The sequence below is a fragment of the Ranitomeya imitator genome, unplaced genomic scaffold, assembly GCF_032444005.1.
Source record: "Ranitomeya imitator isolate aRanImi1 unplaced genomic scaffold, aRanImi1.pri SCAFFOLD_24, whole genome shotgun sequence".
In the NCBI taxonomy this organism is placed as follows: Eukaryota; Metazoa; Chordata; class Amphibia; order Anura; family Dendrobatidae; genus Ranitomeya; species Ranitomeya imitator.
Genome location: NW_027194605.1, coordinates 448,224 through 475,035, shown reverse-complemented (window position 1 = coordinate 475,035; position 26,812 = coordinate 448,224). Strand labels below are relative to the sequence as shown.

The 26,812-nt window shown below is 41.3% G+C and overlaps 65 non-coding genes across 65 annotated transcripts; all 65 read right to left on the bottom strand.

Moving 5' to 3' along the window:
* Positions 1-329: 329 nt before the first annotated feature.
* Positions 330-402, bottom strand: TRNAV-UAC (transfer RNA valine (anticodon UAC)). Its single transcript has one exon. It is a non-coding gene; the product is annotated as a tRNA-Val (tRNA).
* A 225-nt stretch (positions 403-627) lies between these two features.
* Positions 628-700, bottom strand: TRNAV-CAC (transfer RNA valine (anticodon CAC)). Its single transcript has one exon. It is a non-coding gene; the product is annotated as a tRNA-Val (tRNA).
* Positions 701-786: 86 nt separating this feature from the next.
* On the bottom strand, positions 787-859 carry TRNAV-AAC (transfer RNA valine (anticodon AAC)). The gene has a single exon. It is a non-coding gene; the product is annotated as a tRNA-Val (tRNA).
* A 416-nt stretch (positions 860-1,275) lies between these two features.
* Positions 1,276-1,348, bottom strand: TRNAV-UAC (transfer RNA valine (anticodon UAC)). Its single transcript has one exon. It is a non-coding gene; the product is annotated as a tRNA-Val (tRNA).
* Positions 1,349-1,573: 225 nt separating this feature from the next.
* Positions 1,574-1,646, bottom strand: TRNAV-AAC (transfer RNA valine (anticodon AAC)). Its single transcript has one exon. It is a non-coding gene; the product is annotated as a tRNA-Val (tRNA).
* A 414-nt stretch (positions 1,647-2,060) lies between these two features.
* On the bottom strand, positions 2,061-2,133 carry TRNAV-UAC (transfer RNA valine (anticodon UAC)). The gene has a single exon. It is a non-coding gene; the product is annotated as a tRNA-Val (tRNA).
* Positions 2,134-2,358: 225 nt separating this feature from the next.
* Positions 2,359-2,431, bottom strand: TRNAV-CAC (transfer RNA valine (anticodon CAC)). The gene has a single exon. It is a non-coding gene; the product is annotated as a tRNA-Val (tRNA).
* Positions 2,432-2,517: 86 nt separating this feature from the next.
* Positions 2,518-2,590, bottom strand: TRNAV-AAC (transfer RNA valine (anticodon AAC)). The gene has a single exon. It is a non-coding gene; the product is annotated as a tRNA-Val (tRNA).
* Positions 2,591-3,304: 714 nt separating this feature from the next.
* TRNAV-CAC (transfer RNA valine (anticodon CAC)) lies at positions 3,305-3,377 on the bottom strand. Its single transcript has one exon. It is a non-coding gene; the product is annotated as a tRNA-Val (tRNA).
* An 86-nt stretch (positions 3,378-3,463) lies between these two features.
* Positions 3,464-3,536, bottom strand: TRNAV-AAC (transfer RNA valine (anticodon AAC)). Its single transcript has one exon. It is a non-coding gene; the product is annotated as a tRNA-Val (tRNA).
* A 416-nt stretch (positions 3,537-3,952) lies between these two features.
* Positions 3,953-4,025, bottom strand: TRNAV-UAC (transfer RNA valine (anticodon UAC)). The gene has a single exon. It is a non-coding gene; the product is annotated as a tRNA-Val (tRNA).
* Positions 4,026-4,250: 225 nt separating this feature from the next.
* On the bottom strand, positions 4,251-4,323 carry TRNAV-AAC (transfer RNA valine (anticodon AAC)). Its single transcript has one exon. It is a non-coding gene; the product is annotated as a tRNA-Val (tRNA).
* Positions 4,324-5,035: 712 nt separating this feature from the next.
* Positions 5,036-5,108, bottom strand: TRNAV-CAC (transfer RNA valine (anticodon CAC)). The gene has a single exon. It is a non-coding gene; the product is annotated as a tRNA-Val (tRNA).
* An 86-nt stretch (positions 5,109-5,194) lies between these two features.
* On the bottom strand, positions 5,195-5,267 carry TRNAV-AAC (transfer RNA valine (anticodon AAC)). Its single transcript has one exon. It is a non-coding gene; the product is annotated as a tRNA-Val (tRNA).
* Positions 5,268-5,981: 714 nt separating this feature from the next.
* Positions 5,982-6,054, bottom strand: TRNAV-CAC (transfer RNA valine (anticodon CAC)). The gene has a single exon. It is a non-coding gene; the product is annotated as a tRNA-Val (tRNA).
* Positions 6,055-6,927: 873 nt separating this feature from the next.
* TRNAV-CAC (transfer RNA valine (anticodon CAC)) lies at positions 6,928-7,000 on the bottom strand. Its single transcript has one exon. It is a non-coding gene; the product is annotated as a tRNA-Val (tRNA).
* An 86-nt stretch (positions 7,001-7,086) lies between these two features.
* TRNAV-AAC (transfer RNA valine (anticodon AAC)) lies at positions 7,087-7,159 on the bottom strand. Its single transcript has one exon. It is a non-coding gene; the product is annotated as a tRNA-Val (tRNA).
* Positions 7,160-7,575: 416 nt separating this feature from the next.
* Positions 7,576-7,648, bottom strand: TRNAV-UAC (transfer RNA valine (anticodon UAC)). The gene has a single exon. It is a non-coding gene; the product is annotated as a tRNA-Val (tRNA).
* Positions 7,649-7,873: 225 nt separating this feature from the next.
* Positions 7,874-7,946, bottom strand: TRNAV-CAC (transfer RNA valine (anticodon CAC)). Its single transcript has one exon. It is a non-coding gene; the product is annotated as a tRNA-Val (tRNA).
* An 86-nt stretch (positions 7,947-8,032) lies between these two features.
* TRNAV-AAC (transfer RNA valine (anticodon AAC)) lies at positions 8,033-8,105 on the bottom strand. The gene has a single exon. It is a non-coding gene; the product is annotated as a tRNA-Val (tRNA).
* A 416-nt stretch (positions 8,106-8,521) lies between these two features.
* On the bottom strand, positions 8,522-8,594 carry TRNAV-UAC (transfer RNA valine (anticodon UAC)). The gene has a single exon. It is a non-coding gene; the product is annotated as a tRNA-Val (tRNA).
* A 225-nt stretch (positions 8,595-8,819) lies between these two features.
* Positions 8,820-8,892, bottom strand: TRNAV-CAC (transfer RNA valine (anticodon CAC)). The gene has a single exon. It is a non-coding gene; the product is annotated as a tRNA-Val (tRNA).
* Positions 8,893-8,978: 86 nt separating this feature from the next.
* Positions 8,979-9,051, bottom strand: TRNAV-AAC (transfer RNA valine (anticodon AAC)). Its single transcript has one exon. It is a non-coding gene; the product is annotated as a tRNA-Val (tRNA).
* Positions 9,052-9,765: 714 nt separating this feature from the next.
* TRNAE-CUC (transfer RNA glutamic acid (anticodon CUC)) lies at positions 9,766-9,838 on the bottom strand. Its single transcript has one exon. It is a non-coding gene; the product is annotated as a tRNA-Glu (tRNA).
* Positions 9,839-10,413: 575 nt separating this feature from the next.
* On the bottom strand, positions 10,414-10,486 carry TRNAV-UAC (transfer RNA valine (anticodon UAC)). Its single transcript has one exon. It is a non-coding gene; the product is annotated as a tRNA-Val (tRNA).
* Positions 10,487-10,710: 224 nt separating this feature from the next.
* TRNAV-AAC (transfer RNA valine (anticodon AAC)) lies at positions 10,711-10,783 on the bottom strand. Its single transcript has one exon. It is a non-coding gene; the product is annotated as a tRNA-Val (tRNA).
* A 416-nt stretch (positions 10,784-11,199) lies between these two features.
* TRNAV-UAC (transfer RNA valine (anticodon UAC)) lies at positions 11,200-11,272 on the bottom strand. Its single transcript has one exon. It is a non-coding gene; the product is annotated as a tRNA-Val (tRNA).
* Positions 11,273-11,497: 225 nt separating this feature from the next.
* On the bottom strand, positions 11,498-11,570 carry TRNAV-AAC (transfer RNA valine (anticodon AAC)). Its single transcript has one exon. It is a non-coding gene; the product is annotated as a tRNA-Val (tRNA).
* Positions 11,571-11,986: 416 nt separating this feature from the next.
* On the bottom strand, positions 11,987-12,059 carry TRNAV-UAC (transfer RNA valine (anticodon UAC)). Its single transcript has one exon. It is a non-coding gene; the product is annotated as a tRNA-Val (tRNA).
* Positions 12,060-12,284: 225 nt separating this feature from the next.
* On the bottom strand, positions 12,285-12,357 carry TRNAV-CAC (transfer RNA valine (anticodon CAC)). Its single transcript has one exon. It is a non-coding gene; the product is annotated as a tRNA-Val (tRNA).
* An 86-nt stretch (positions 12,358-12,443) lies between these two features.
* Positions 12,444-12,516, bottom strand: TRNAV-AAC (transfer RNA valine (anticodon AAC)). The gene has a single exon. It is a non-coding gene; the product is annotated as a tRNA-Val (tRNA).
* Positions 12,517-12,932: 416 nt separating this feature from the next.
* On the bottom strand, positions 12,933-13,005 carry TRNAV-UAC (transfer RNA valine (anticodon UAC)). Its single transcript has one exon. It is a non-coding gene; the product is annotated as a tRNA-Val (tRNA).
* Positions 13,006-13,230: 225 nt separating this feature from the next.
* TRNAV-AAC (transfer RNA valine (anticodon AAC)) lies at positions 13,231-13,303 on the bottom strand. Its single transcript has one exon. It is a non-coding gene; the product is annotated as a tRNA-Val (tRNA).
* An 873-nt stretch (positions 13,304-14,176) lies between these two features.
* On the bottom strand, positions 14,177-14,249 carry TRNAV-AAC (transfer RNA valine (anticodon AAC)). Its single transcript has one exon. It is a non-coding gene; the product is annotated as a tRNA-Val (tRNA).
* A 416-nt stretch (positions 14,250-14,665) lies between these two features.
* Positions 14,666-14,738, bottom strand: TRNAV-UAC (transfer RNA valine (anticodon UAC)). Its single transcript has one exon. It is a non-coding gene; the product is annotated as a tRNA-Val (tRNA).
* Positions 14,739-15,122: 384 nt separating this feature from the next.
* Positions 15,123-15,195, bottom strand: TRNAV-AAC (transfer RNA valine (anticodon AAC)). The gene has a single exon. It is a non-coding gene; the product is annotated as a tRNA-Val (tRNA).
* A 416-nt stretch (positions 15,196-15,611) lies between these two features.
* TRNAV-UAC (transfer RNA valine (anticodon UAC)) lies at positions 15,612-15,684 on the bottom strand. The gene has a single exon. It is a non-coding gene; the product is annotated as a tRNA-Val (tRNA).
* A 225-nt stretch (positions 15,685-15,909) lies between these two features.
* Positions 15,910-15,982, bottom strand: TRNAV-CAC (transfer RNA valine (anticodon CAC)). Its single transcript has one exon. It is a non-coding gene; the product is annotated as a tRNA-Val (tRNA).
* Positions 15,983-16,068: 86 nt separating this feature from the next.
* Positions 16,069-16,141, bottom strand: TRNAV-AAC (transfer RNA valine (anticodon AAC)). The gene has a single exon. It is a non-coding gene; the product is annotated as a tRNA-Val (tRNA).
* Positions 16,142-16,557: 416 nt separating this feature from the next.
* On the bottom strand, positions 16,558-16,630 carry TRNAV-UAC (transfer RNA valine (anticodon UAC)). Its single transcript has one exon. It is a non-coding gene; the product is annotated as a tRNA-Val (tRNA).
* Positions 16,631-16,855: 225 nt separating this feature from the next.
* TRNAV-CAC (transfer RNA valine (anticodon CAC)) lies at positions 16,856-16,928 on the bottom strand. Its single transcript has one exon. It is a non-coding gene; the product is annotated as a tRNA-Val (tRNA).
* Positions 16,929-17,014: 86 nt separating this feature from the next.
* On the bottom strand, positions 17,015-17,087 carry TRNAV-AAC (transfer RNA valine (anticodon AAC)). Its single transcript has one exon. It is a non-coding gene; the product is annotated as a tRNA-Val (tRNA).
* Positions 17,088-17,503: 416 nt separating this feature from the next.
* Positions 17,504-17,576, bottom strand: TRNAV-UAC (transfer RNA valine (anticodon UAC)). Its single transcript has one exon. It is a non-coding gene; the product is annotated as a tRNA-Val (tRNA).
* Positions 17,577-17,801: 225 nt separating this feature from the next.
* TRNAV-CAC (transfer RNA valine (anticodon CAC)) lies at positions 17,802-17,874 on the bottom strand. The gene has a single exon. It is a non-coding gene; the product is annotated as a tRNA-Val (tRNA).
* Positions 17,875-17,960: 86 nt separating this feature from the next.
* TRNAV-AAC (transfer RNA valine (anticodon AAC)) lies at positions 17,961-18,033 on the bottom strand. Its single transcript has one exon. It is a non-coding gene; the product is annotated as a tRNA-Val (tRNA).
* A 714-nt stretch (positions 18,034-18,747) lies between these two features.
* Positions 18,748-18,820, bottom strand: TRNAV-CAC (transfer RNA valine (anticodon CAC)). The gene has a single exon. It is a non-coding gene; the product is annotated as a tRNA-Val (tRNA).
* Positions 18,821-18,906: 86 nt separating this feature from the next.
* TRNAV-AAC (transfer RNA valine (anticodon AAC)) lies at positions 18,907-18,979 on the bottom strand. Its single transcript has one exon. It is a non-coding gene; the product is annotated as a tRNA-Val (tRNA).
* A 714-nt stretch (positions 18,980-19,693) lies between these two features.
* Positions 19,694-19,766, bottom strand: TRNAV-CAC (transfer RNA valine (anticodon CAC)). Its single transcript has one exon. It is a non-coding gene; the product is annotated as a tRNA-Val (tRNA).
* Positions 19,767-19,852: 86 nt separating this feature from the next.
* TRNAV-AAC (transfer RNA valine (anticodon AAC)) lies at positions 19,853-19,925 on the bottom strand. The gene has a single exon. It is a non-coding gene; the product is annotated as a tRNA-Val (tRNA).
* Positions 19,926-20,639: 714 nt separating this feature from the next.
* Positions 20,640-20,712, bottom strand: TRNAV-CAC (transfer RNA valine (anticodon CAC)). The gene has a single exon. It is a non-coding gene; the product is annotated as a tRNA-Val (tRNA).
* Positions 20,713-20,798: 86 nt separating this feature from the next.
* Positions 20,799-20,871, bottom strand: TRNAV-AAC (transfer RNA valine (anticodon AAC)). The gene has a single exon. It is a non-coding gene; the product is annotated as a tRNA-Val (tRNA).
* Positions 20,872-21,585: 714 nt separating this feature from the next.
* On the bottom strand, positions 21,586-21,658 carry TRNAV-CAC (transfer RNA valine (anticodon CAC)). Its single transcript has one exon. It is a non-coding gene; the product is annotated as a tRNA-Val (tRNA).
* An 86-nt stretch (positions 21,659-21,744) lies between these two features.
* TRNAV-AAC (transfer RNA valine (anticodon AAC)) lies at positions 21,745-21,817 on the bottom strand. Its single transcript has one exon. It is a non-coding gene; the product is annotated as a tRNA-Val (tRNA).
* A 416-nt stretch (positions 21,818-22,233) lies between these two features.
* On the bottom strand, positions 22,234-22,306 carry TRNAV-UAC (transfer RNA valine (anticodon UAC)). Its single transcript has one exon. It is a non-coding gene; the product is annotated as a tRNA-Val (tRNA).
* A 225-nt stretch (positions 22,307-22,531) lies between these two features.
* TRNAV-CAC (transfer RNA valine (anticodon CAC)) lies at positions 22,532-22,604 on the bottom strand. Its single transcript has one exon. It is a non-coding gene; the product is annotated as a tRNA-Val (tRNA).
* Positions 22,605-23,179: 575 nt separating this feature from the next.
* Positions 23,180-23,252, bottom strand: TRNAV-UAC (transfer RNA valine (anticodon UAC)). The gene has a single exon. It is a non-coding gene; the product is annotated as a tRNA-Val (tRNA).
* A 225-nt stretch (positions 23,253-23,477) lies between these two features.
* Positions 23,478-23,550, bottom strand: TRNAV-CAC (transfer RNA valine (anticodon CAC)). The gene has a single exon. It is a non-coding gene; the product is annotated as a tRNA-Val (tRNA).
* An 86-nt stretch (positions 23,551-23,636) lies between these two features.
* TRNAV-AAC (transfer RNA valine (anticodon AAC)) lies at positions 23,637-23,709 on the bottom strand. Its single transcript has one exon. It is a non-coding gene; the product is annotated as a tRNA-Val (tRNA).
* Positions 23,710-24,125: 416 nt separating this feature from the next.
* On the bottom strand, positions 24,126-24,198 carry TRNAV-UAC (transfer RNA valine (anticodon UAC)). Its single transcript has one exon. It is a non-coding gene; the product is annotated as a tRNA-Val (tRNA).
* Positions 24,199-24,423: 225 nt separating this feature from the next.
* On the bottom strand, positions 24,424-24,496 carry TRNAV-CAC (transfer RNA valine (anticodon CAC)). Its single transcript has one exon. It is a non-coding gene; the product is annotated as a tRNA-Val (tRNA).
* Positions 24,497-24,582: 86 nt separating this feature from the next.
* TRNAV-AAC (transfer RNA valine (anticodon AAC)) lies at positions 24,583-24,655 on the bottom strand. The gene has a single exon. It is a non-coding gene; the product is annotated as a tRNA-Val (tRNA).
* Positions 24,656-25,071: 416 nt separating this feature from the next.
* On the bottom strand, positions 25,072-25,144 carry TRNAV-UAC (transfer RNA valine (anticodon UAC)). The gene has a single exon. It is a non-coding gene; the product is annotated as a tRNA-Val (tRNA).
* Positions 25,145-25,369: 225 nt separating this feature from the next.
* Positions 25,370-25,442, bottom strand: TRNAV-CAC (transfer RNA valine (anticodon CAC)). Its single transcript has one exon. It is a non-coding gene; the product is annotated as a tRNA-Val (tRNA).
* A 575-nt stretch (positions 25,443-26,017) lies between these two features.
* TRNAV-UAC (transfer RNA valine (anticodon UAC)) lies at positions 26,018-26,090 on the bottom strand. Its single transcript has one exon. It is a non-coding gene; the product is annotated as a tRNA-Val (tRNA).
* Positions 26,091-26,315: 225 nt separating this feature from the next.
* TRNAV-CAC (transfer RNA valine (anticodon CAC)) lies at positions 26,316-26,388 on the bottom strand. The gene has a single exon. It is a non-coding gene; the product is annotated as a tRNA-Val (tRNA).
* Positions 26,389-26,812: the final 424 nt, after the last annotated feature.

The following is a 26,812-nucleotide window of genomic DNA, read 5'->3' as shown; positions in this document are numbered from 1 at the left end:
CTGAACACAGGACAAAGTGCACTTTTCAACCAAGGAACCTTTCATTTGTCAGACTACTGAAAAAAAGAAAAAACATGGAAACAAAACCATTTTGCAAAAAAAAATCTCATGCCTTTGTCCAAAAGCCAAAAAGAAAGAGAAAAAGCAAGTAGATGCCTGCTTTCGCACCTTGATCCTATCAGGTGTTACTTGAACTAGAAAAACGTATACAATGTCAAAAACACACACTCTTGACAAAAGCAGACGCATGTAGAAATCATCAAAGGGGTAAAAATGATGCTGATTACATCAACAATATACACTTGTGATCAAAATAAAGAGAAACCGCATGCTTCTGCCCGGGATCGAACCGGAGACCTTTCGCGTGTAAAGCGAACGTGATAACCACTACACTACAGAAACTAGATAACAGACGTTACTGGGCTCACGACAAGCAATCGAGATCAAGAACTGAAAGTCAATAGCTTTGTCAGCAAAGCATTATGGCATGTTTCTGCCCAGTTTTGAACTGGGGACCTTTCGCGTGTTAGGCGAATGTGATAACCACTACACTACAGAAACGGAACGAAAAAGGTTACTGTGGTCATGGCAAGGAATAAAGATCAAGGATTGAAAGTCAAAATGCATTGTTTCTGCCCAGTTTCGAACTGGGGACCTTTCGCGTGTGAGGCGAACGTGATAACCACTACACTACAGAAACTAGATGAAAGACGTTACTGGGCTCACGACAAGCAATCGAGATCAAGAACTGAAAGTCAATAGCTTTGTCAGCAAAGCATAATGGCGTGTTTCTGCCCAGTTTTGAACTGGGGACCTTTCGCGTGTTAGGCGAACGTGATAACCACTACACTACAGAAACTCCGTGCTAAGCTCAAACTGTTCAAACACACCGAAATGAAATTGAAAAAAAATGATCCAGCCAAACTCAACAGGTCTTCCTCTATGTCTGAACACAGGACAAAGTGCACTTTTCAACCAAGGAACCTTTCATTTGTCAGACTACTGAAAAAAAGAAAAAACATGGAAACAAAACCATTTTGCAAAAAAAAATCTCATGCCTTTGTCCAAAAGCCAAAAAGAAAGAGAAAAAGCAAGTAGATGCCTGCTTTCGCACCTTGATCCTATCAGGTGTTACTTGAACTAGAAAAACGTATACAATGTCAAAAACACACACTCTTGACAAAAGCAGACGCATGTAGAAATCATCAAAGGGGTAAAAATGATGCTGATTACATCAACAATATACACTTGTGATCAAAATAAAGAGAAACCGCATGCTTCTGCCCGGGATCGAACCGGAGACCTTTCGCGTGTAAAGCGAACGTGATAACCACTACACTACAGAAACTAGATAACAGACGTTACTGGGCTCACGACAAGCAATCGAGATCAAGAACTGAAAGTCAATAGCTTTGTCAGCAAAGCATTATGGCATGTTTCTGCCCAGTTTTGAACTGGGGACCTTTCGCGTGTTAGGCGAATGTGATAACCACTACACTACAGAAACGGAACGAAAAAGGTTACTGTGGTCATGGCAAGGAATAAAGATCAAGGATTGAAAGTCAAAATGCATTGTTTCTGCCCAGTTTTGAACTGGGGACCTTTCGCGTGTTAGGCGAACGTGATAACCACTACACTACAGAAACTCCGTGCTAAGCTCAAACTGTTCAAACACACCGAAATGAAATTGAAAAAAAATGATCCAGCCAAACTCAACAGGTCTTCCTCTATGTCTGAACACAGGACAAAGTGCACTTTTCAACCAAGGAACCTTTCATTTGTCAGACTACTGAAAAAAAGAAAAAACATGGAAACAAAACCATTTTGCAAAAAAAAATCTCATGCCTTTGTCCAAAAGCCAAAAAGAAAGAGAAAAAGCAAGTAGATGCCTGCTTTCGCACCTTGATCCTATCAGGTGTTACTTGAACTAGAAAAACGTATACAATGTCAAAAACACACTCTTGACAAAAGCAGACGCATGTAGAAATCATCAAAGGGGTAAAAATGATGCTGATTACATCAACAATATACACTTGTGATCAAAATAAAGAGAAACCGCATGCTTCTGCCCGGGATCGAACCGGAGACCTTTCGCGTGTAAAGCGAACGTGATAACCACTACACTACAGAAACTAGATAACAGACGTTACTGGGCTCACGACAAGCAATCGAGATCAAGAACTGAAAGTCAATAGCTTTGTCAGCAAAGCATTATGGCATGTTTCTGCCCAGTTTTGAACTGGGGACCTTTCGCGTGTTAGGCGAATGTGATAACCACTACACTACAGAAACGGAACGAAAAAGGTTACTGTGGTCATGGCAAGGAATAAAGATCAAGGATTGAAAGTCAAAATGCATTGTTTCTGCCCAGTTTCGAACTGGGGACCTTTCGCGTGTGAGGCGAACGTGATAACCACTACACTACAGAAACTAGATGAAAGACGTTACTGGGCTCACGACAAGCAATCGAGATCAAGAACTGAAAGTCAATAGCTTTGTCAGCAAAGCATAATGGCGTGTTTCTGCCCAGTTTTGAACTGGGGACCTTTCGCGTGTTAGGCGAACGTGATAACCACTACACTACAGAAACTCCGTGCTAAGCTCAAACTGTTCAAACACACCGAAATGAAATTGAAAAAAAATGATCCAGCCAAACTCAACAGGTCTTCCTCTATGTCTGAACACAGGACAAAGTGCACTTTTCAACCAAGGAACCTTTCATTTGTCAGACTACTGAAAAAAAGAAAAAACATGGAAACAAAACCATTTTGCAAAAAAAAATCTCATGCCTTTGTCCAAAAGCCAAAAAGAAAGAGAAAAAGCAAGTAGATGCCTGCTTTCGCACCTTGATCCTATCAGGTGTTACTTGAACTAGAAAAACGTATACAATGTCAAAAACACACACTCTTGACAAAAGCAGACGCATGTAGAAATCATCAAAGGGGTAAAAATGATGCTGATTACATCAACAATATACACTTGTGATCAAAATAAAGAAAAACCACATGCTTCTGCCCGGGATCAAACCGGAGACCTTTCGCGTGTAAAGCGAACGTGATAACCACTACACTACAGAAACTAGATAACAGACGTTACTGGGCTCACGACAAGCAATCGAGATCAAGAACTGAAAGTCAATAGCTTTGTCAGCAAAGCATTATGGCATGTTTCTGCCCAGTTTTGAACTGGGGACCTTTCGCGTGTTAGGCGAATGTGATAACCACTACACTACAGAAACGGAACGAAAAAGGTTACTGTGGTCATGGCAAGGAATAAAGATCAAGGATTGAAAGTCAAAATGCATTGTTTCTGCCCAGTTTCGAACTGGGGACCTTTCGCGTGTGAGGCGAACGTGATAACCACTACACTACAGAAACTAGATGAAAGACGTTACTGGGCTCACGACAAGCAATCGAGATCAAGAACTGAAAGTCAATAGCTTTGTCAGCAAAGCATAATGGCGTGTTTCTGCCCAGTTTTGAACTGGGGACCTTTCGCGTGTTAGGCGAACGTGATAACCACTACACTACAGAAACTCCGTGCTAAGCTCAAACTGTTCAAACACACCGAAATGAAATTGAAAAAAAATGATCCAGCCAAACTCAACAGGTCTTCCTCTATGTCTGAACACAGGACAAAGTGCACTTTTCAACCAAGGAACCTTTCATTTGTCAGACTACTGAAAAAAAGAAAAAACATGGAAACAAAACCATTTTGCAAAAAAAAATCTCATGCCTTTGTCCAAAAGCCAAAAAGAAAGAGAAAAAGCAAGTAGATGCCTGCTTTCGCACCTTGATCCTATCAGGTGTTACTTGAACTAGAAAAACGTATACAATGTCAAAAACACACACTCTTGACAAAAGCAGACGCATGTAGAAATCATCAAAGGGGTAAAAATGATGCTGATTACATCAACAATATACACTTGTGATCAAAATAAAGAGAAACCGCATGCTTCTGCCCGGGATCGAACCGGAGACCTTTCGCGTGTAAAGCGAACGTGATAACCACTACACTACAGAAACTAGATAACAGACGTTACTGGGCTCACGACAAGCAATCGAGATCAAGAACTGAAAGTCAATAGCTTTGTCAGCAAAGCATTATGGCATGTTTCTGCCCAGTTTTGAACTGGGGACCTTTCGCGTGTTAGGCGAATGTGATAACCACTACACTACAGAAACGGAACGAAAAAGGTTACTGTGGTCATGGCAAGGAATAAAGATCAAGGATTGAAAGTCAAAATGCATTGTTTCTGCCCAGTTTTGAACTGGGGACCTTTCGCGTGTTAGGCGAACGTGATAACCACTACACTACAGAAACTCCGTGCTAAGCTCAAACTGTTCAAACACACCGAAATGAAATTGAAAAAAAATGATCCAGCCAAACTCAACAGGTCTTCCTCTATGTCTGAACACAGGACAAAGTGCACTTTTCAACCAAGGAACCTTTCATTTGTCAGACTACTGAAAAAAAGAAAAAACATGGAAACAAAACCATTTTGCAAAAAAAAATCTCATGCCTTTGTCCAAAAGCCAAAAAGAAAGAGAAAAAGCAAGTAGATGCCTGCTTTCGCACCTTGATCCTATCAGGTGTTACTTGAACTAGAAAAACGTATACAATGTCAAAAACACACTCTTGACAAAAGCAGACGCATGTAGAAATCATCAAAGGGGTAAAAATGATGCTGATTACATCAACAATATACACTTGTGATCAAAATAAAGAGAAACCGCATGCTTCTGCCCGGGATCGAACCGGAGACCTTCCGCGTGTAAAGCGAACGTGATAACCACTACACTACAGAAACTAGATAACAGACGTTACTGGGCTCACGACAAGCAATCGAGATCAAGAACTGAAAGTCAATAGCTTTGTCAGCAAAGCATTATGGCATGTTTCTGCCCAGTTTTGAACTGGGGACCTTTCGCGTGTTAGGCGAATGTGATAACCACTACACTACAGAAACGGAACGAAAAAGGTTACTGTGGTCATGGCAAGGAATAAAGATCAAGGATTGAAAGTCAAAATGCATTGTTTCTGCCCAGTTTCGAACTGGGGACCTTTCGCGTGTGAGGCGAACGTGATAACCACTACACTACAGAAACTAGATGAAAGACGTTACTGGGCTCACGACAAGCAATCGAGATCAAGAACTGAAAGTCAATAGCTTTGTCAGCAAAGCATAATGGCGTGTTTCTGCCCAGTTTTGAACTGGGGACCTTTCGCGTGTTAGGCGAACGTGATAACCACTACACTACAGAAACTCCGTGCTAAGCTCAAACTGTTCAAACACACCGAAATGAAATTGAAAAAAAATGATCCAGCCAAACTCAACAGGTCTTCCTCTATGTCTGAACACAGGACAAAGTGCACTTTTCAACCAAGGAACCTTTCATTTGTCAGACTACTGAAAAAAAGAAAAAACATGGAAACAAAACCATTTTGCAAAAAAAAATCTCATGCCTTTGTCCAAAAGCCAAAAAGAAAGAGAAAAAGCAAGTAGATGCCTGCTTTCGCACCTTGATCCTATCAGGTGTTACTTGAACTAGAAAAACGTATACAATGTCAAAAACACACACTCTTGACAAAAGCAGACGCATGTAGAAATCATCAAAGGGGTAAAAATGATGCTGATTACATCAACAATATACACTTGTGATCAAAATAAAGAGAAACCACATGCTTCTGCCCGGGATCAAACCGGAGACCTTTCGCGTGTAAAGCGAACGTGATAACCACTACACTACAGAAACTAGATAACAGACGTTACTGGGCTCACGACAAGCAATCGAGATCAAGAACTGAAAGTCAATAGCTTTGTCAGCAAAGCATTATGGCATGTTTCTGCCCAGTTTTGAACTGGGGACCTTTCGCGTGTTAGGCGAATGTGATAACCACTACACTACAGAAACGGAACGAAAAAGGTTACTGTGGTCATGGCAAGGAATAAAGATCAAGGATTGAAAGTCAAAATGCATTGTTTCTGCCCAGTTTCGAACTGGGGACCTTTCGCGTGTGAGGCGAACGTGATAACCACTACACTACAGAAACTAGATGAAAGACGTTACTGGGCTCACGACAAGCAATCGAGATCAAGAACTGAAAGTCAATAGCTTTGTCAGCAAAGCATAATGGCGTGTTTCTGCGCAGTTTTGAACTGGGGACCTTTCGCGTGTTAGGCGAACGTGATAACCACTACACTACAGAAACTCCGTGCTAAGCTCAAACTGTTCAAACACACCGAAATGAAATTGAAAAAAAATGATCCAGCCAAACTCAACAGGTCTTCCTCTATGTCTGAACACAGGACAAAGTGCACTTTTCAACCAAGGAACCTTTCATTTGTCAGACTACTGAAAAAAAGAAAAAACATGGAAACAAAACCATTTTGCAAAAAAAAATCTCATGCCTTTGTCCAAAAGCCAAAAAGAAAGAGAAAAAGCAAGTAGATGCCTGCTTTCGCACCTTGATCCTATCAGGTGTTACTTGAACTAGAAAAACGTATACAATGTCAAAAACACACACTCTTGACAAAAGCAGACGCATGTAGAAATCATCAAAGGGGTAAAAATGATGCTGATTACATCAACAATATACACTTGTGATCAAAATAAAGAGAAACCGCATGCTTCTGCCCGGGATCGAACCGGAGACCTTTCGCGTGTAAAGCAAACGTGATAACCACTACACTACAGAAACTAGATAACAGACGTTACTGGGCTCACGACAAGCAATCGAGATCAAGAACTGAAAGTCAATAGCTTTGTCAGCAAAGCATTATGGCATGTTTCTGCCCAGTTTTGAACTGGGGACCTTTCGCGTGTTAGGCGAATGTGATAACCACTACACTACAGAAACGGAACGAAAAAGGTTACTGTGGTCATGGCAAGGAATAAAGATCAAGGATTGAAAGTCAACATGCATTGTTTCTGCCCAGTTTCGAACTGGGGACCTTTCGCGTGTGAGGCGAACGTGATAACCACTACACTACAGAAACTAGATGAAAGACGTTACTGGGCTCACGACAAGCAATCGAGATCAAGAACTGAAAGTCAATAGCTTTGTCAGCAAAGCATAATGGCGTGTTTCTGCCCAGTTTTGAACTGGGGACCTTTCGCGTGTTAGGCGAACGTGATAACCACTACACTACAGAAACTCCGTGCTAAGCTCAAACTGTTCAAACACACCGAAATGAAATTGAAAAAAAATGATCCAGCCAAACTCAACAGGTCTTCCTCTATGTCTGAACACAGGACAAAGTGCACTTTTCAACCAAGGAACCTTTCATTTGTCAGACTACTGAAAAAAAGAAAAAACATGGAAACAAAACCATTTTGCAAAAAAAAATCTCATGCCTTTGTCCAAAAGCCAAAAAGAAAGAGAAAAAGCAAGTAGATGCCTGCTTTCGCACCTTGATCCTATCAGGTGTTACTTGAACTAGAAAAACGTATACAATGTCGAAAACACACACTCTTGACAAAAGCAGACGCATGTAGAAATCATCAAAGGGGTAAAAATGATGCTGATTACATCAACAATATACACTTGTGATCAAAATAAAGAGAAACCGCATGCTTCTGCCCGGGATCGAACCGGAGACCTTTCGCGTGTAAAGCGAACGTGATAACCACTACACTACAGAAACTAGATAACAGACGTTACTGGGCTCACGACAAGCAATCGAGATCAAGAACTGAAAGTCAATAGCTTTGTCAGCAAAGCATTATGGCATGTTTCTGCCCAGTTTTGAACTGGGGACCTTTCGCGTGTTAGGCGAATGTGATAACCACTACACTACAGAAACGGAACGAAAAAGGTTACTGTGGTCATGGCAAGGAATAAAGATCAAGGATTGAAAGTCAAAATGCATTGTTTCTGCCCAGTTTCGAACTGGGGACCTTTCGCGTGTGAGGCGAACGTGATAACCACTACACTACAGAAACTAGATGAAAGACGTTACTGGGCTCACGACAAGCAATCGAGATCAAGAACTGAAAGTAAATAGCTTTGTCAGCAAAGCATAATGGCGTGTTTCTGCCCAGTTTTGAACTGGGGACCTTTCGCGTGTTAGGCGAACGTGATAACCACTACACTACAGAAACTCCGTGCTAAGCTCAAACTGTTCAAACACACCGAAATGAAATTGAAAAAAAATGATCCAGCCAAACTCAACAGGTCTTCCTCTATGTCTGAACACAGGACAAAGTGCACTTTTCAACCAAGGAACCTTTCATTTGTCAGACTACTGAAAAAAAGAAAAAACATGGAAACAAAACCATTTTGCAAAAAAAAATCTCATGCCTTTGTCCAAAAGCCAAAAAGAAAGAGAAAAAGCAAGTAGATGCCTGCTTTCGCACCTTGATCCTATCAGGTGTTACTTGAACTAGAAAAACGTATACAATGTCAAAAACACACACTCTTGACAAAAGCAGACGCATGTAGAAATCATCAAAGGGGTAAAAATGATGCTGATTACATCAACAATATACACTTGTGATCAAAATAAAGAGAAACCGCATGCTTCTGCCCGGGATCGAACCGGAGACCTTTCGCGTGTAAAGCGAACGTGATAACCACTACACTACAGAAACTAGATAACAGACGTTACTGGGCTCACGACAAGCAATCGAGATCAAGAACTGAAAGTCAATAGCTTTGTCAGCAAAGCATTATGGCATGTTTCTGCCCAGTTTTGAACTGGGGACCTTTCGCGTGTTAGGCGAATGTGATAACCACTACACTACAGAAACGGAAGGAAAAAAGTTACTGTGGTCATGGCAAGGAATAAAGATCAAGGATTGAAAGTCAAAATGCATTGTTTCTGCCCAGTTTCGAACTGGGGACCTTTCGCGTGTGAGGCGAACGTGATAACCACTACACTACAGAAACTAGATGAAAGACGTTACTGGGCTCACGACAAGCAATCGAGATCAAGAACTGAAAGTCAATAGCTTTGTCAGCAAAGCATAATGGCGTGTTTCTGCCCAGTTTTGAACTGGGGACCTTTCGCGTGTTAGGCGAACGTGATAACCACTACACTACAGAAACTCCGTGCAAAGCTCAAACTGTTCAAACACACCGAAATGAAATTGAAAAAAAATGATCCAGCCAAACTCAACAGGTCTTCCTCTATGTCTGAACACAGGACAAAGTGCACTTTTCAACCAAGGAACCTTTCATTTGTCAGACTACTGAAAAAAAGAAAAAACATGGAAACAAAACCATTTTGCAAAAAAAAATCTCATGCCTTTGTCCAAAAGCCAAAAAGAAAGAGAAAAAGCAAGTAGATGCCTGCTTTCGCACCTTGATCCTATCAGGTGTTACTTGAACTAGAAAAACGTATACAATGTCAAAAACACACACTCTTGACAAAAGCAGACGCATGTAGAAATCATCAAAGGGGTAAAAATGATGCTGATTACATCAACAATATACACTTGTGATCAAAATAAAGAGAAACCGCATGCTTCTGCACGGGATCGAACCGGAGACCTTTCGCGTGTAAAGCGAACGTGATAACCACTACACTACAGAAACTAGATAACAGACATTACTGGGCTCACGACAAGCAATCGAGATCAAGAACTGAAAGTCAATAGCTTTGTCAGCAAAGCATTATGGCATGTTTCTGCCCAGTTTTGAACTGGGGACCTTTCGCGTGTTAGGCGAATGTGATAACCACTACACTACAGAAACGGAACGAAAAAGGTTACTGTGGTCATGGCAAGGAATAAAGATCAAGGATTGAAAGTCAAAATGCATTGTTTCTGCCCAGTTTCGAACTGGGGACCTTTCGCGTGAGAGGCGAACGTGATAACCACTACACTACAGAAACTAGATGAAAGACGTTACTGGGCTCACGACAAGCAATCGAGATCAAGAACTGAAAGTCAATAGCTTTGTCAGCAAAGCATAATGGCGTGTTTCTGCCCAGTTTTGAACTGTGGACCTTTCGCGTGTTAGGCGAACGTGATAACCACTACACTACAGAAACTCCGTGCTAAGCTCAAACTGTTCAAACACACCGAAATGAAATTGAAAAAAAATGATCCAGCCAAACTCAACAGGTCTTCCTCTATGTCTGAACACAGGACAAAGTGCACTTTTCAACCAAGGAACCTTTCATTTGTCAGACTACTGAAAAAAAGAAAAAACATGGAAACAAAACCATTTTGCAAAAAAAAATCTCATGCCTTTGTCCAAAAGCCAAAAAGAAAGAGAAAAAGCAAGTAGATGCCTGCTTTCGCACCTTGATCCTATCAGGTGTTACTTGAACTAGAAAAACGTATACAATGTCAAAAACACACACTCTTGACAAAAGCAGACGCATGTAGAAATCATCAAAGGGGTAAAAATGATGCTGATTACATCAACAATATACACTTGTGATCAAAATAAAGAGAAACCGCATGCTTCTGCCCGGGATCGAACCGGAGACCTTTCGCGTGTAAAGCGAACGTGATAACCACTACACTACAGAAACTAGATAACAGACGTTACTGGGCTCACGACAAGCAATCGAGATCAAGAACTGAAAGTCAATAGCTTTGTCAGCAAAGCATTATGGCATGTTTCTGCCCAGTTTTGAACTGGGGACCTTTCGCGTGTTAGGCGAATGTGATAACCACAACACTACAGAAACGGAACGAAAAGGTTACTGTGGTCATGGCAAGGAATAAAGATCAAGGATTGAAAGTCAAAATGCATTGTTTCTGCCCAGTTTTGAACTGGGGACCTTTCGCGTGTTAGGCGAACGTGATAACCACTACACTACAGAAACTCCGTGCTAAGCTCAAACTGTTCAAACACACCGAAATGAAATTGAAAAAAAATGATCCAGCCAAACTCAACAGGTCTTCCTCTATGTCTGAACACAGGACAAAGTGCACTTTTCAACCAAGGAACCTTTCATTTGTCAGACTACTGAAAAAAAGAAAAAACATGGAAACAAAACCATTTTGCAAAAAAAAATCTCATGCCTTTGTCCAAAAGCCAAAAAGAAAGAGAAAAAGCAAGTAGATGCCTGCTTTCGCACCTTGATCCTATCAGGTGTTACTTGAACTAGAAAAACGTATACAATGTCAAAAACACACACTCTTGACAAAAGCAGACGCATGTAGAAATCATCAAAGGGGTAAAAATGATGCTGATTACATCAACAATATACACTTGTGATCAAAATAAACAGAAACCGCATGCTTCTGCCCGGGATCGAACCGGAGACCTTTCGCGTGTAAAGCGAACGTGATAACCACTACACTACAGAAACTAGATAACAGACGTTACTGGGCTCACGACAAGCAATCGAGATCAAGAACTGAAAGTCAATAGCTTTGTCAGCAAAGCATTATGGCATGTTTCTGCCCAGTTTTGAACTGGGGACCTTTCGCGTGTTAGGCGAATGTGATAACCACTACACTACAGAAACGGAACGAAAAAGGTTACTGTGGTCATGGCAAGGAATAAAGATCAAGGATTGAAAGTCAAAATGCATTGTTTCTGCCCAGTTTTGAACTGGGGACCTTTCGCGTGTTAGGCGAACGTGATAACCACTACACTACAGAAACTCCGTGCTAAGCTCAAACTGTTCAAACACACCGAAATGAAATTGAAAAAAAATGATCCAGCCAAACTCAACAGGTCTTCCTCTATGTCTGAACACAGGACAAAGTGCACTTTTCAACCAAGGAACCTTTCATTTGTCAGACTACTGAAAAAAAGAAAAAACATGGAAACAAAACCATTTTGCAAAAAAAAATCTCATGCCTTTGTCCAAAAGCCAAAAAGAAAGAAAAAAAGCAAGTAGATGCCTGCTTTCGCACCTTGATCCTATCAGGTGTTACTTGAACTAGAAAAGCGTATACAATGTCAAAAACACACACTCTTGACAAAAGCAGACGCATGTAGAAATCATCAAAGGGGTAAAAATGATGCTGATTACATCAACAATATACACTTGTGATCAAAATAAAGAGAAACCGCATGCTTCTGCCCGGGATCGAACCGGAGACCTTTCGCGTGTAAAGCGAACGTGATAACCACTACACTACAGAAACTAGATAACAGACGTTACTGGGCTCACGACAAGCAATCGAGATCAAGAACTGAAAGTCAATAGCTTTGTCAGCAAAGCATTATGGCATGTTTCTGCCCAGTTTTGAACTGGGGACCTTTCGCGTGTTAGGCGAATGTGATAACCACTACACTACAGAAACGGAACGAAAAAGGTTACTGTGGTCATGGCAAGGAATAAAGATCAAGGATTGAAAGTCAAAATGCTTTGTTTCTGCCCAGTTTCGAACTGGGGACCTTTCGCGTGTGAGGCGAACGTGATAACCACTACACTACAGAAACTAGATGAAAGACGTTACTGGGCTCACGACAAGCAATCGAGATCAAGAACTGAAAGTCAATAGCTTTGTCAGCAAAGCATAATGGCGTGTTTCTGCCCAGTTTTGAACTGGGGACCTTTCGCGTGTTAGGCGAACGTGATAACCACTACACTACAGAAACTCCGTGCTAAGCTCAAACTGTTCAAACACACCGAAATGAAATTGAAAAAAAATGATCCAGCCAAACTCAACAGGTCTTCCTCTATGTCTGAACACAGGACAAAGTGCACTTTTCAACCAAGGAACCTTTCATTTGTCAGACTACTGAAAAAAAGAAAAAACATGGAAACAAAACCATTTTGCAAAAAAAAATCTCATGCCTTTGTCCAAAAGCCAAAAAGAAAGAGAAAAAGCAAGTAGATGCCTGCTTTCGCACCTTGATCCTATCAGGTGTTACTTGAACTAGAAAAACGTATACAATGTCAAAAACACTCACTCTTGACAAAAGCAGACGCATGTAGAAATCATCAAAGGGGTAAAAATGATGCTGATTACATCAACAATATACACTTGTGATCAAAATAAAGAGAAACCGCATGCTTCTGCCCGGGATCGAACCGGAGACCTTTCGCGTGTAAAGCGAACGTGATAACCACTACACTACAGAAACTTGATAACAGACGTTACTGGGCTCACGACAAGCAATCGAGATCAAGAACTGAAAGTCAATAGCTTTGTCAGCAAAGCATTATGGCATGTTTCTGCCCAGTTTTGAACTGGGGACCTTTCGCGTGTTAGGCGAATGTGATAACCACTACACTACAGAAACGGAACGAAAAAGGTTACTGTGGTCATGGCAAGGAATAAAGATCAAGGATTGAAAGTCAAAATGCATTGTTTCTGCCCAGTTTTGAACTGGGGACCTTTCGCGTGTTAGGCGAACGTGATAACCACTACACTACAGAAACTCCGTGCTAAGCTCAAACTGTTCAAACACACCGAAATGAAATTGAAAAAAAATGATCCAGCCAAACTCAACAGGTCTTCCTCTATGTCTGAACACAGGACAAAGTGCACTTTTCAACCAAGGAACCTTTCATTTGTCAGACTACTGAAAAAAAGAAAAAACATGGAAACAAAACCATTTTGCAAAAAAAAATCTCATGCCTTTGTCCAAAAGCCAAAAAGAAAGAGAAAAAGCAAGTAGATGCCTGCTTTCGCACCTTGATCCTATCAGGTGTTACTTGAACTAGAAAAACGTATACAATGTCAAAAACACACACTCTTGACAAAAGCAGACGCATGTAGAAATCATCAAAGGGGTAAAAATGATGCTGATTACATCAACAATATACACTTGTGATCAAAATAAAGAGAAACCGCATGCTTCTGCCCGGGATCGAAACGGAGACCTTTCGCGTGTAATGCGAACGTGATAACCACTACACTACAGAAACTAGATAACAGACGTTACTGGGCTCACGACAAGCAATCGAGATCAAGAACTGAAAGTCAATAGCTTTGTCAGCAAAGCATTATGGCATGTTTCTGCCCAGTTTTGAACTGGGGACCTTTCGCGTGTTAGGCGAATGTGATAACCACTACACTACAGAAACGGAACGAAAAAGGTTACTGTGGTCATGGCAAGGAATAAAGATCAAGGATTGAAAGTCAAAATGCATTGTTTCTGCCCAGTTTCGAACTGTGGACCTTTCGCGTGTGAGGCGAACGTGATAACCACTACACTACAGAAACTAGATGAAAGACGTTACTGGGCTCACGACAAGCAATCGAGATCAAGAACTGAAAGTCAATAGCTTTGTCAGCAAAGCATAATGGCGTGTTTCTGCCCAGTTTTGAACTGGGGACCTTTCGCGTGTTAGGCGAACGTGATAACCACTACACTACAGAAACTCCGTGCTAAGCTCAAACTGTTCAAACACACCGAAATGAAATTGAAAAAAAATGATCCAGCCAAACTCAACAGGTCTTCCTCTATGTCTGAACACAGGACAAAGTGCACTTTTCAACCAAGGAACCTTTCATTTGTCAGACTACTGAAAAAAAGAAAAAACATGGAAACAAAACCATTTTGCAAAAAAAAATCTCATGCCTTTGTCCAAAAGCCAAAAAGAAAGAGAAAAAGCAAGTAGATGCCTGCTTTCGCACCTTGATCCTATCAGGTGTTACTTGAACTAGAAAAACGTATACAATGTCAAAAACACACACTCTTGACAAAAGCAGACGCATGTAGAAATCATCAAAGGGGTAAAAATGATGCTGATTACATCAACAATATACACTTGTGATCAAAATAAAGAGAAACCGCATGCTTCTGCCCGGGATCGAACCGGAGACCTTTCGCGTGTAAAGCGAACGTGATAACCACTACACTACAGAAACTAGATAACAGACGTTACTGGGCTCACGACAAGCAATCGAGATCAAGAACTGAAAGTCAATAGCTTTGTCAGCAAAGCATTATGGCATGTTTCTGCCCAGTTTTGAACTGGGGACCTTTCGCGTGTTAGGCGAATGTGATAACCACTACACTACAGAAACGGAACGAAAAAGGTTACTGTGGTCATGGCAAGGAATAAAGATCAAGGATTGAAAGTCAAAATGCATTGCTTCTGCCCAGTTTCGAACTGGGGACCTTTCGCGTGTGAGGCGAACGTGATAACCACTACACTACAGAAACTAGATGAAAGACGTTACTGGGCTCACGACAAGCAATCGAGATCAAGAACTGAAAGTCAAAAGCTTTGTCAGCAAAGCATAATGGCGTGTTTCTGCCCAGTTTTGAACTGGGGACCTTTCGCGTGTTAGGCGAACGTGATAACCACTACACTACAGAAACTCCGTGCTAAGCTCAAACTGTTCAAACACACCGAAATGAAATTGAAAAAAAATGATCCAGCCAAACTCAACAGGTCTTCCTCTATGTCTGAACACAGGACAAAGTGCACTTTTCAACCAAGGAACCTTTCATTTGTCAGACTACTGAAAAAAAGAAAAAACATGGAAACAAAACCATTTTGCAAAAAAAAATCTCATGCCTTTGTCCAAAAGCCAAAAAGAAAGAGAAAAAGCAAGTAGATGACTGCTTTCGCACCTTGATCCTATCAGGTGTTACTTGAACTAGAAAAACGTATACAATGTCAAAAACACACACTCTTGACAAAAGCAGACGCATGTAGAAATCATCAAAGGGGTAAAAATGATGCTGATTACATCAACAATATACACTTGTGATCAAAATAAAGAGAAACCGCATGCTTCTGCCCGGGATCGAACCGGAGACCTTTCGCGTGTAAAGCGAACGTGATAACCACTACACTACAGAAACTAGATAACAGACGTTACTGGGCTCACGACAAGCAATCGAGATCAAGAACTGAAAGTCAATAGCTTTGTCAGCAAAGCATTATGGCATGTTTCTGCCCAGTTTTGAACTGGGGACCTTTCGCGTGTTAGGCGAATGTGATAACCACTACACTACAGAAACGGAACGAAAAAGGTTACTGTGGTCATGGCAAGGAATAAAGATCAAGGATTGAAAGTCAAAATGCATTGTTTCTGCCCAGTTTCGAACTGGGGACCTTTCGCGTGTGAGGCGAACGTGATAACCACTACACTACAGAAACTAGATGAAAGACGTTACTGGGCTCACGACAAGCAATCGAGATCAAGAACTGAAAGTCAATAGCTTTGTCAGCAAAGCATAATGGCGTGTTTCTGCCCAGTTTTGAACTGGGGACCTTTCGCGTGTTAGGCGAACGTGATAACCACTACACTACAGAAACTCCGTGCTAAGCTCAAACTGTTCAAACACACCGAAATGAAATTGAAAAAAAATGATCCAGCCAAACTCAACAGGTCTTCCTCTATGTCTGAACACAGGACAAAGTGCACTTTTCAACCAAGGAACCTTTCATTTGTCAGACTACTGAAAAAAAGAAAAAACATGGAAACAAAACCATTTTGCAAAAAAAAATCTCATGCCTTTGTCCAAAAGCCAAAAAGAAAGAGAAAAAGCAAGTAGATGCCTGCTTTCGCACCTTGATCCTATCAGGTGTTACTTGAACTAGAAAAACGTATACAATGTCAAAAACACACACTCTTGACAAAAGCAGACGCATGTAGAAATCATCAAAGGGGTAAAAATGATGCTGATTACATCAACAATATACACTTGTGATCAAAATAAAGAGAAACCGCATGCTTCTGCCCGGGATCGAACCGGAGACCTTTCGCGTGTAAAGCGAACGTGATAACCACTACACTACAGAAACTAGATAACAGACGTTACTGGGCTCACGACAAGCAATCGAGATCAAGAACTGAAAGTCAATAGCTTTGTCAGCAAAGCATTATGGCATGTTTCTGCCCAGTTTTGAACTGGGGACCTTTCGCGTGTTAGGCGAATGTGATAACCACTACACTACAGAAACGGAACGAAAAAGGTTACTGTGGTCATGGCAAGGAATAAAGATCAAGGATTGAAAGTCAAAATGCATTGTTTCTGCCCAGTTTCGAACTGGGGACCTTTCGCGTGTGAGGCGAACGTGATAACCACTACACTACAGAAACTAGATGAAAGACGTTACTGGGCTCACGACAAGCAATCGAGATCAAGAACTGAAAGTCAATAGCTTTGTCAGCAAAGCATAATGGCGTGTTTCTGCCCAGTTTTGAACTGGGGACCTTTCGCGTGTTAGGCGAACGTGATAACCACTACACTACAGAAACTCCGTGCTAAGCTCAAACTGTTCAAACACACCGAAATGAAATTGAAAAAAAATGATCCAGCCAAACTCAACAGGTCTTCCTCTATGTCTGAACACAGGACAAAGTGCACTTTTCAACCAAGGAACCTTTCATTTGTCAGACTACTGAAAAAAAGAAAAAACATGGAAACAAAACCATTTTGCAAAAAAAAATCTCATGCCTTTGTCCAAAAGCCAAAAAGAAAGAGAAAAAGCAAGTAGATGCCTGCTTTCGCACCTTGATCCTATCAGGTGTTACTTGAACTAGAAAAACGTATACAATGTCAAAAACACACACTCTTGACAAAAGCAGACGCATGTAGAAATCATCAAAGGGGTAAAAATGATGCTGATTACATCAACAATATACACTTGTGATCAAAATAAAGAGAAACCGCATGCTTCTGCCCGGGATCGAACCGGAGACCTTTCGCGTGTAAAGCGAACGTGATAACCACTACACTACAGAAACTAGATAACAGACGTTACTGGGCTCACGACAAGCAATCGAGATCAAGAACTGAAAGTCAATAGCTTTGTCAGCAAAGCATTATGGCATGTTTCTGCCCAGTTTTGAACTGGGGACCTTTCGCGTGTTAGGCGAATGTGATAACCACTACACTACAGAAACGGAACGAAAAAAGTTACTGTGGTCATGGCAAGGAATAAAGATCAAGGATTGAAAGTCAAAATGCATTGTTTCTGCCCAGTTTCGAACTGGGGACCTTTCGCGTGTGAGGCGAACGTGATAACCACTACACTACAGAAACTAGATGAAAGACGTTACTGGGCTCACGACAAGCAATCGAGATCAAGAACTGAAAGTCAATAGCTTTGTCAGCAAAGCATAATGGCGTGTTTCTGCCCAGTTTTGAACTGGGGACCTTTCGCGTGTTAGGCGAACGTGATAACCACTACACTACAGAAACTCCGTGCTAAGCTCAAACTGTTCAAACACACCGAAATGAAATTGAAAAAAAATGATCCAGCCAAACTCAACAGGTCTTCCTCTATGTCTGAACACAGGACAAAGTGCACTTTTCAACCAAGGAACCTTTCATTTGTCAGACTACTGAAAAAAAGAAAAAACATGGAAACAAAACCATTTTGCAAAAAAAAATCTCATGCCTTTGTCCAAAAGCCAAAAAGAAAGAGAAAAAGCAAGTAGATGCCTGCTTTCGCACCTTGATCCTATCAGGTGTTACTTGAACTAGAAAAACGTATACAATGTCAAAAACACACACTCTTGACAAAAGCAGACGCATGTAGAAATCATCAAAGGGGTAAAAATGATGCTGATTACATCAACAATATACACTTGTGATCAAAATAAAGAGAAACCGCATGCTTCTGCCCGGGATCGAAACGGAGACCTTTCGCGTGTAAAGCAAACGTGATAACCACTACACTACAGAAACTAGATAACAGACGTTACTGGGCTCACGACAAGCAATCGAGATCAAGAACTGAAAGTCAATAGCTTTGTCAGCAAAGCATTATGGCATGTTTCTGCCCAGTTTTGAACTGGGGACCTTTCGCGTGTTAGGCGAATGTGATAACCACTACACTACAGAAACGGAACGAAAAAGGTTACTGTGGTCATGGCAAGGAATAAAGATCAAGGATTGAAAGTCAAAATGCATTGTTTCTGCCCAGTTTCGAACTGGGGACCTTTCGCGTGTGAGGCGAACGTGATAACCACTACACTACAGAAACTACATGAAAGACGTTACTGGGCTCACGACAAGCAATCGAGATCAAGAACTGAAAGTCAATAGCTTTGTCAGCAAAGCATAATGGCGTGTTTCTGCCCAGTTTTGAACTGGGGACCTTTCGCGTGTTAGGCGAACGTGATAACCACTACACTACAGAAACTCCGTGCTAAGCTCAAACTGTTCAAACACACCGAAATGAAATTGAAAAAAAATGATCCAGCCAAACTCAACAGGTCTTCCTCTATGTCTGAACACAGGACAAAGTGCACTTTTCAACCAAGGAACCTTTCATTTGTCAGACTACTGAAAAAAAGAAAAAACATGGAAACAAAACCATTTTGCAAAAAAAAATCTCATGCCTTTGTCCAAAAGCCAAAAAGAAAGAGAAAAAGCAAGTAGATGCCTGCTTTCGCACCTTGATCCTATCAGGTGTTACTTGAACTAGAAAAACGTATACAATGTCAAAAACACACACTCTTGACAAAAGCAGACGCATGTAGAAATCATCAAAGGGGTAAAAATGATGCTGATTACATCAACAATATACACTTGTGATCAAAATAAAGAGAAACCACATGCTTCTGCCCGGGATCAAACCGGAGACCTTTCGCGTGTAAAGCGAACGTGATAACCACTACACTACAGAAACTAGATAACAGACGTTACTGGGCTCACGACAAGCAATCGAGATCAAGAACTGAAAGTCAATAGCTTTGTCAGCAAAGCATTATGGCATGTTTCTGCCCAGTTTTGAACTGGGGACCTTTCGCGTGTTAGGCGAATGTGATAACCACTACACTACAGAAACGGAACGAAAAAGGTTACTGTGGTCATGGCAAGGAATAAAGATCAAGGATTGAAAGTCAAAATGCATTGTTTCTGCCCAGTTTCGAACTGGGGACCTTTCGCGTGTGAGGCGAACGTGATAACCACTACACTACAGAAACTAGATGAAAGACGTTACTGGGCTCACGACAAGCAATCGAGATCAAGAACTGAAAGTCAATAGGTTTGTCAGCAAAGCATAATGGCGTGTTTCTGCCCAGTTTTGAACTGGGGACCTTTCGCGTGTTAGGCGAACGTGATAACCACTACACTACAGAAACTCCGTGCTAAGCTCAAACTGTTCAAACACACCGAAATGAAATTGAAAAAAAATGATCCAGCCAAACTCAACAGGTCTTCCTCTATGTCTGAACACAGGACAAAGTGCACTTTTCAACCAAGGAACCTTTCATTTGTCAGACTACTGAAAAAAAGAAAAAACATGGAAACAAAACCATTTTGCAAAAAAAAATCTCATGCCTTTGTCCAAAAGCCAAAAAGAAAGAGAAAAAGCAAGTAGATGCCTGCTTTCGCACCTTGATCCTATCAGGTGTTACTTGAACTAGAAAAACGTATACAATGTCAAAAACACACACTCTTGACAAAAGCAGACGCATGTAGAAATCATCAAAGGGGTAAAAATGATGCTGATTACATCAACAATATACACTTGTGATCAAAATAAAGAGAAACCGCATGCTTCTGCCCGGGATCGAACCGGAGACCTTTCGCGTGTAAAGCAAACGTGATAACCACTACACTACAGAAACTAGATAACAGATGTTACTGGGCTCACGACAAGCAATCGAGATCAAGAACTGAAAGTCAATAGCTTTGTCAGCAAAGCATTATGGCATGTTTCTGCCCAGTTTTGAACTGGGGACCTTTCGCGTGTTAGGCGAATGTGATAACCACTACACTACAGAAACGGAACGAAAAAGGTTACTGTGGTCATGGCAAGGAATAAAGATCAAGGATTGAAAGTCAAAATGCATTGTTTCTGCCCAGTTTCGAACTGGGGACCTTTCGCGTGTGAGGCGAACGTGATAACCACTACACTACAGAAACTAGATGAAAGACGTTACTGGGCTCACGACAAGCAATCGAGATCAAGAACTGAAAGTCAATAGCTTTGTCAGCAAAGCATAATGGCGTGTTTCTGCCCAGTTTTGAACTGGGGACCTTTCGCGTGTTAGGCGAACGTGATAACCACTACACTACAGAAACTCCGTGCTAAGCTCAAACTGTTCAAACACACCGAAATGAAATTGAAAAAAAATGATCCAGCCAAACTCAACAGGTCTTCCTCTATGTCTGAACACAGGACAAAGTGCACTTTTCAACCAAGGAACCTTTCATTTGTCAGACTACTGAAAAAAAGAAAAAACATGGAAACAAAACCATTTTGCAAAAAAAAATCTCATGCCTTTGTCCAAAAGCCAAAAAGAAAGAGAAAAAGCAAGTAGATGCCTGCTTTCGCACCTTGATCCTATCAGGTGTTACTTGAACTAGAAAAACGTATACAATGTCAAAAACACACACTCTTGACAAAAGCAGACACATGTAGAAATCATCAAAGGGGTAAAAATGATGCTGATTACATCAACAATATACACTTGTGATCAAAATAAAGAGAAACCGCATGCTTCTGCCCGGGATCGAACCGGAGACCTTTCGCGTGTAAAGCGAACGTGATAACCACTACACAACAGAAACTAGATAACAGACGTTACTGGGCTCACGACAAGCAATCGAGATCAAGAACTGAAAGTCAATAGCTTTGTCAGCAAAGCATTATGGCATGTTTCTGCCCAGTTTTGAACTGGGGACCTTTCGCGTGTTAGGCGAATGTGATAACCACTACACTACAGAAACGGAACGAAAAAGGTTACTGTGGTCATGGCAAGGAATAAAGATCAAGGATTGAAAGTCAAAATGCATTGTTTCTGCCCAGTTTCGAACTGGGGACCTTTCGCGTGTGAGGCGAACGTGATAACCACTACACTACAGAAACTAGATGAAAGACGTTACTGGGCTCACGACATGCAATCGAGATCAAGAACTGAAAGTCAATAGCTTTGTCAGCAAAGCATAATGGCGTGTTTCTGCCCAGTTTTGAACTGGGGACCTTTCGCGTGTTAGGCGAACGTGATAACCACTACACTACAGAAACTCCGTGCTAAGCTCAAACTGTTCAAACACACCGAAATGAAATTGAAAAAAAATGATCCAGCCAAACTCAACAGGTCTTCCTCTATGTCTGAACACAGGACAAAGTGCACTTTTCAACCAAGGAACCTTTCATTTGTCAGACTTCTGAAAAAAAGAAAAAACATGGAAACAAAACCATTTTGCAAAAAAAAATCTCATGCCTTTGTCCAAAAGCCAAAAAGAAAGAGAAAAAGCAAGTAGATGCCTGCTTTCGCACCTTGATCCTATCAGGTGTTACTTGAACTAGAAAAACGTATACAATGTCAAAAACACACACTCTTGACAAAAGCAGACGCATGTAGAAATCATCAAAGGGGTAAAAATGATGCTGATTACATCAACAATATACACTTGTGATCAAAATAAAGAGAAACCGCATGCTTCTGCCCGGGATCGAACCGGAGACCTTTCGCGTGTAAAGCGAACGTGATAACCACTACACTACAGAAACTAGATAACAGACGTTACTGGGCTCACGACAAGCAATCGAGATCAAGAACTGAAAGTCAATAGCTTTGTCAGCAAAGCATTATGGCATGTTTCTGCCCAGTTTTGAACTGGGGACCTTTCGCGTGTTAGGCGAATGTGATAACCACTACACTACAGAAACGGAACGAAAAAGGTTACTGTGGTCATGGCAAGGAATAAAGATCAAGGATTGAAAGTCAAAATGCATTGTTTCTGCCCAGTTTCGAACTGGGGACCTTTCGCGTGTGAGGCGAACGTGATAACCACTACACTACAGAAACTAGATGAAAGACGTTACTGGGCTCACGACAAGCAATCGAGATCAAGAACTGAAAGTCAATAGCTTTGTCAGCAAAGCATAATGGCGTGTTTCTGCCCAGTTTTGAACAGGGGACCTTTCGCGTGTAAGGCGAACGTGATAACCACTACACTACAGAAACTCCGTGCTAAGCTCAAACTGTTCAAACACACCGAAATGAAATTGAAAAAAAATGATCCAGCCAAACTCAACAGGTCTTCCTCTATGTCTGAACACAGGACAAAGTGCACTTTTCAACCAAGGAACCTTTCATTTGTCAGACTACTGAAAAAAAGAAAAAACATGGAAACAAAACCATTTTGCAAAAAAAAATCTCATGCCTTTGTCCAAAAGCCAAAAAGAAAGAGAAAAAGCAAGTAGATGCCTGCTTTCGCACCTTGATCCTATCAGGTGTTACTTGAACTAGAAAAACGTATACAATGTCAAAAACACACACTCTTGACAAAAGCAGACGCATGTAGAAATCATCAAAGGGGTAAAAATGATGCTGATTACATCAACAATATACACTTGTGATCAAAATAAAGAGAAACCGCATGCTTCTGCCCGGGATCGAACCGGAGACCTTTCGCGTGTAAAGCGAACGTGATAACCACTACACTACAGAAACTAGATAACAGACGTTACTGGGCTCACGACAAGCAATCGAGATCAAGAACTGAAAGTCAATAGCTTTGTCAGCAAAGCATTATGGCATGTTTCTGCCCAGTTTTGAACTGGGGACCTTTCGCGTGTTAGGCGAATGTGATAACCACTACACTACAGAAACGGAACGAAAAAAGTTACTGTGGTCATGGCAAGGAATAAAGATCAAGGATTGAAAGTCAAAATGCATTGTTTCTGCCCAGTTTCGAACTGGGGACCTTTCGCGTGTGAGGCGAACGTGATAACCACTACACTACAGAAACTAGATGAAAGACGTTACTGGGCTCACGACAAGCAATCGAGATCAAGAACTGAAAGTCAATAGCTTTGTCAGCAAAGCATAATGGCGTGTTTCTGCCCAGTTTTGAACTGGGGACCTTTCGCGTGTTAGGCGAACGTGATAACCACTACACTACAGAAACTCCGTGCTAAGCTCAAACTGTTCAAACACACCGAAATGAAATTGAAAAAAAATGATCCAGCCAAACTCAACAGGTCTTCCTCTATGTCTGAACACAGGACAAAGTGCACTTTTCAACCAAGGAACCTTTCATTTGTCAGACTACTGAAAAAAAGAAAAAACATGGAAACAAAACCATTTTGCAAAAAAAAATCTCATGCCTTTGTCCAAAAGCCAAAAAGAAAGAGAAAAAGCAAGTAGATGCCTGCTTTCGCACCTTGATCCTATCAGGTGTTACTTGAACTAGAAAAACGTATACAATGTCAAAAACACACACTCTTGACAAAAGCAGACGCATGTAGAAATCATCAAAGGGGTAAAAATGATGCTGATTACATCAACAATATACACTTGTGATCAAAATAAAGAGAAACCGCATGCTTCTGCCCGGGATCGAACCGGAGACCTTTCGCGTGTAAAGCGAACGTGATAACCACTACACTACAGAAACTAGATAACAGACGTTACTGGGCTCACGACAAGCAATCGAGATCAAGAACTGAAAGTCAATAGCTTTGTCAGCAAAGCATTATGGCATGTTTCTGCCCAGTTTTGAACTGGGGACCTTTCGCGTGTTAGGCGAATGTGATAACCACTACACTACAGAAACGGAACGAAAAAGGTTACTGTGGTCATGGCAAGGAATAAAGATCAAGGATTGAAAGTCAAAATGCATTGTTTCTGCCCAGTTTCGAACTGGGGACCTTTCGCGTGTGAGGCGAACGTGATAACCACTACACTACAGAAACTAGATGAAAGACGTTACTGGGCTCACGACAAGCAATCGAGATCAAGAACTGAAAGTCAATAGCTTTGTCAGCAAAGCATAATGGCGTGTTTCTGCCCAGTTTTGAACTGGGGACCTTTCGCGTGTTAGGCGAACGTGATAACCACTACACTACAGAAACTCCGTGCTAAGCTCAAACTGTTCAAACACACCGAAATGAAATTGAAAAAAAATGATCCAGCCAAACTCAACAGGTCTTCCTCTATGTCTGAACACAGGACAAAGTGCACTTTTCAACCAAGGAACCTTTCATTTGTCAGACTACTGAAAAAAAGAAAAAACATGGAAACAAAACCATTTTGCAAAAAAAAATCTCATGCCTTTGTCCAAAAGCCAAAAAGAAAGAGAAAAAGCAAGTAGATGCCTGCTTTCGCACCTTGATCCTATCAGGTGTTACTTGAACTAGAAAAACGTATACAATGTCAAAAACACACACTCTTGACAAAAGCAGACGCATGTAGAAATCATCAAAGGGGTAAAAATGATGCTGATTACATCAACAATATACACTTGTGATCAAAATAAAGAGAAACCGCATGCTTCTGCCCGGGATCGAACCGGAGACCTTTCGCGTGTAAAGCGAACGTGATAACCACTACACTACAGAAACTAGATAACAGACGTTACTGGGCTCACGACAAGCAATCGAGATCAAGAACTGAAAGTCAATAGCTTTGTCAGCAAAGCATTATGGCATGTTTCTGCCCAGTTTTGAACTGGGGACCTTTCGCGTGTTAGGCGAATGTGATAACCACTACACTACAGAAACGGAACGAAAAAGGTTACTGTGGTCATGGCAAGGAATAAAGATCAAGGATTGAAAGTCAAAATGCATTGTTTCTGCCCAGTTTCGAACTGGGGACCTTTCGCGTGTGAGGCGAACGTGATAACCACTACACTACAGAAACTAGATGAAAGACGTTACTGGGCTCACGACAAGCAATCGAGATCAAGAACTGAAAGTCAATAGCTTTGTCAGCAAAGCATAATGGCGTGTTTCTGCCCAGTTTTGAACTGTGGACCTTTCGCGTGTTAGGCGAACGTGATAACCACTACACTACAGAAACTCCGTGCTAAGCTCAAACTGTTCAAACACACCGAAATGAAATTGAAAAAAAATGATCCAGCCAAACTCAACAGGTCTTCCTCTATGTCTGAACACAGGACAAAGTGCACTTTTCAACCAAGGAACCTTTCATTTGTCAGACTACTGAAAAAAAGAAAAAACATGGAAACAAAACCATTTTGCAAAAAAAAATCTCATGCCTTTGTCCAAAAGCCAAAAAGAAAGAGAAAAAGCAAGTAGATGCCTGCTTTCGCACCTTGATCCTATCAGGTGTTACTTGAACTAGAAAAACGTATACAATGTCAAAAACACACACTCTTGACAAAAGCAGACGCATGTAGAAATCATCAAAGGGGTAAAAATGATGCTGATTACATCAACAATATACACTTGTGATCAAAATAAAGAGAAACCGCATGCTTCTGCCCGGGATCGAACCGGAGACCTTTCGCGTGTAAAGCGAACGTGATAACCACTACACTACAGAAACTAGATAGCAGACGTTACTGGGCTCACGACAAGCAATCGAGATCAAGAACTGAAAGTCAATAGCTTTGTCAGCAAAGCATTATGGCATGTTTCTGCCCAGTTTTGAACTGGGGACCTTTCGCGTGTTAGGCGAATGTGATAACCACTACACTACAGAAACGGAACGAAAAAGGTTACTGTGGTCATGGCAAGGAATAAAGATCAAGGATTGAAAGTCAAAATGCATTGTTTCTGCCCAGTTTCGAACTGGGGACCTTTCGCGTGTGAGGCGAACGTGATAACCACTACACTACAGAAACTAGATGAAAGACGTTACTGGGCTCACGACAAGCAATCGAGATCAAGAACTGAAAGTCAATAGCTTTGTCAGCAAAGCATAATGGCGTGTTTCTGCCCAGTTTTGAACTGGGGACCTTTCACGTGTTAGGCGAACGTGATTACCACTACACTACAGAAACTCCGTGCTAAGCTCAAACTGTTCAAACACACCGAAATGAAATTGAAAAAAAATGATCCAGCCAAACTCAACAGGTCTTCCTCTATGTCTGAACACAGGACAAAGTGCACTTTTCAACCAAGGAACCTTTCATTTGTCAGACTACTGAAAAAAAGAAAAAACATGGAAACAAAACCATTTTGCAAAAAAAAATCTCATGCCTTTGTCCAAAAGCCAAAAAGAAAGAGAAAAAGCAAGTAGATGCCTGCTTTCGCACCTTGATCCTA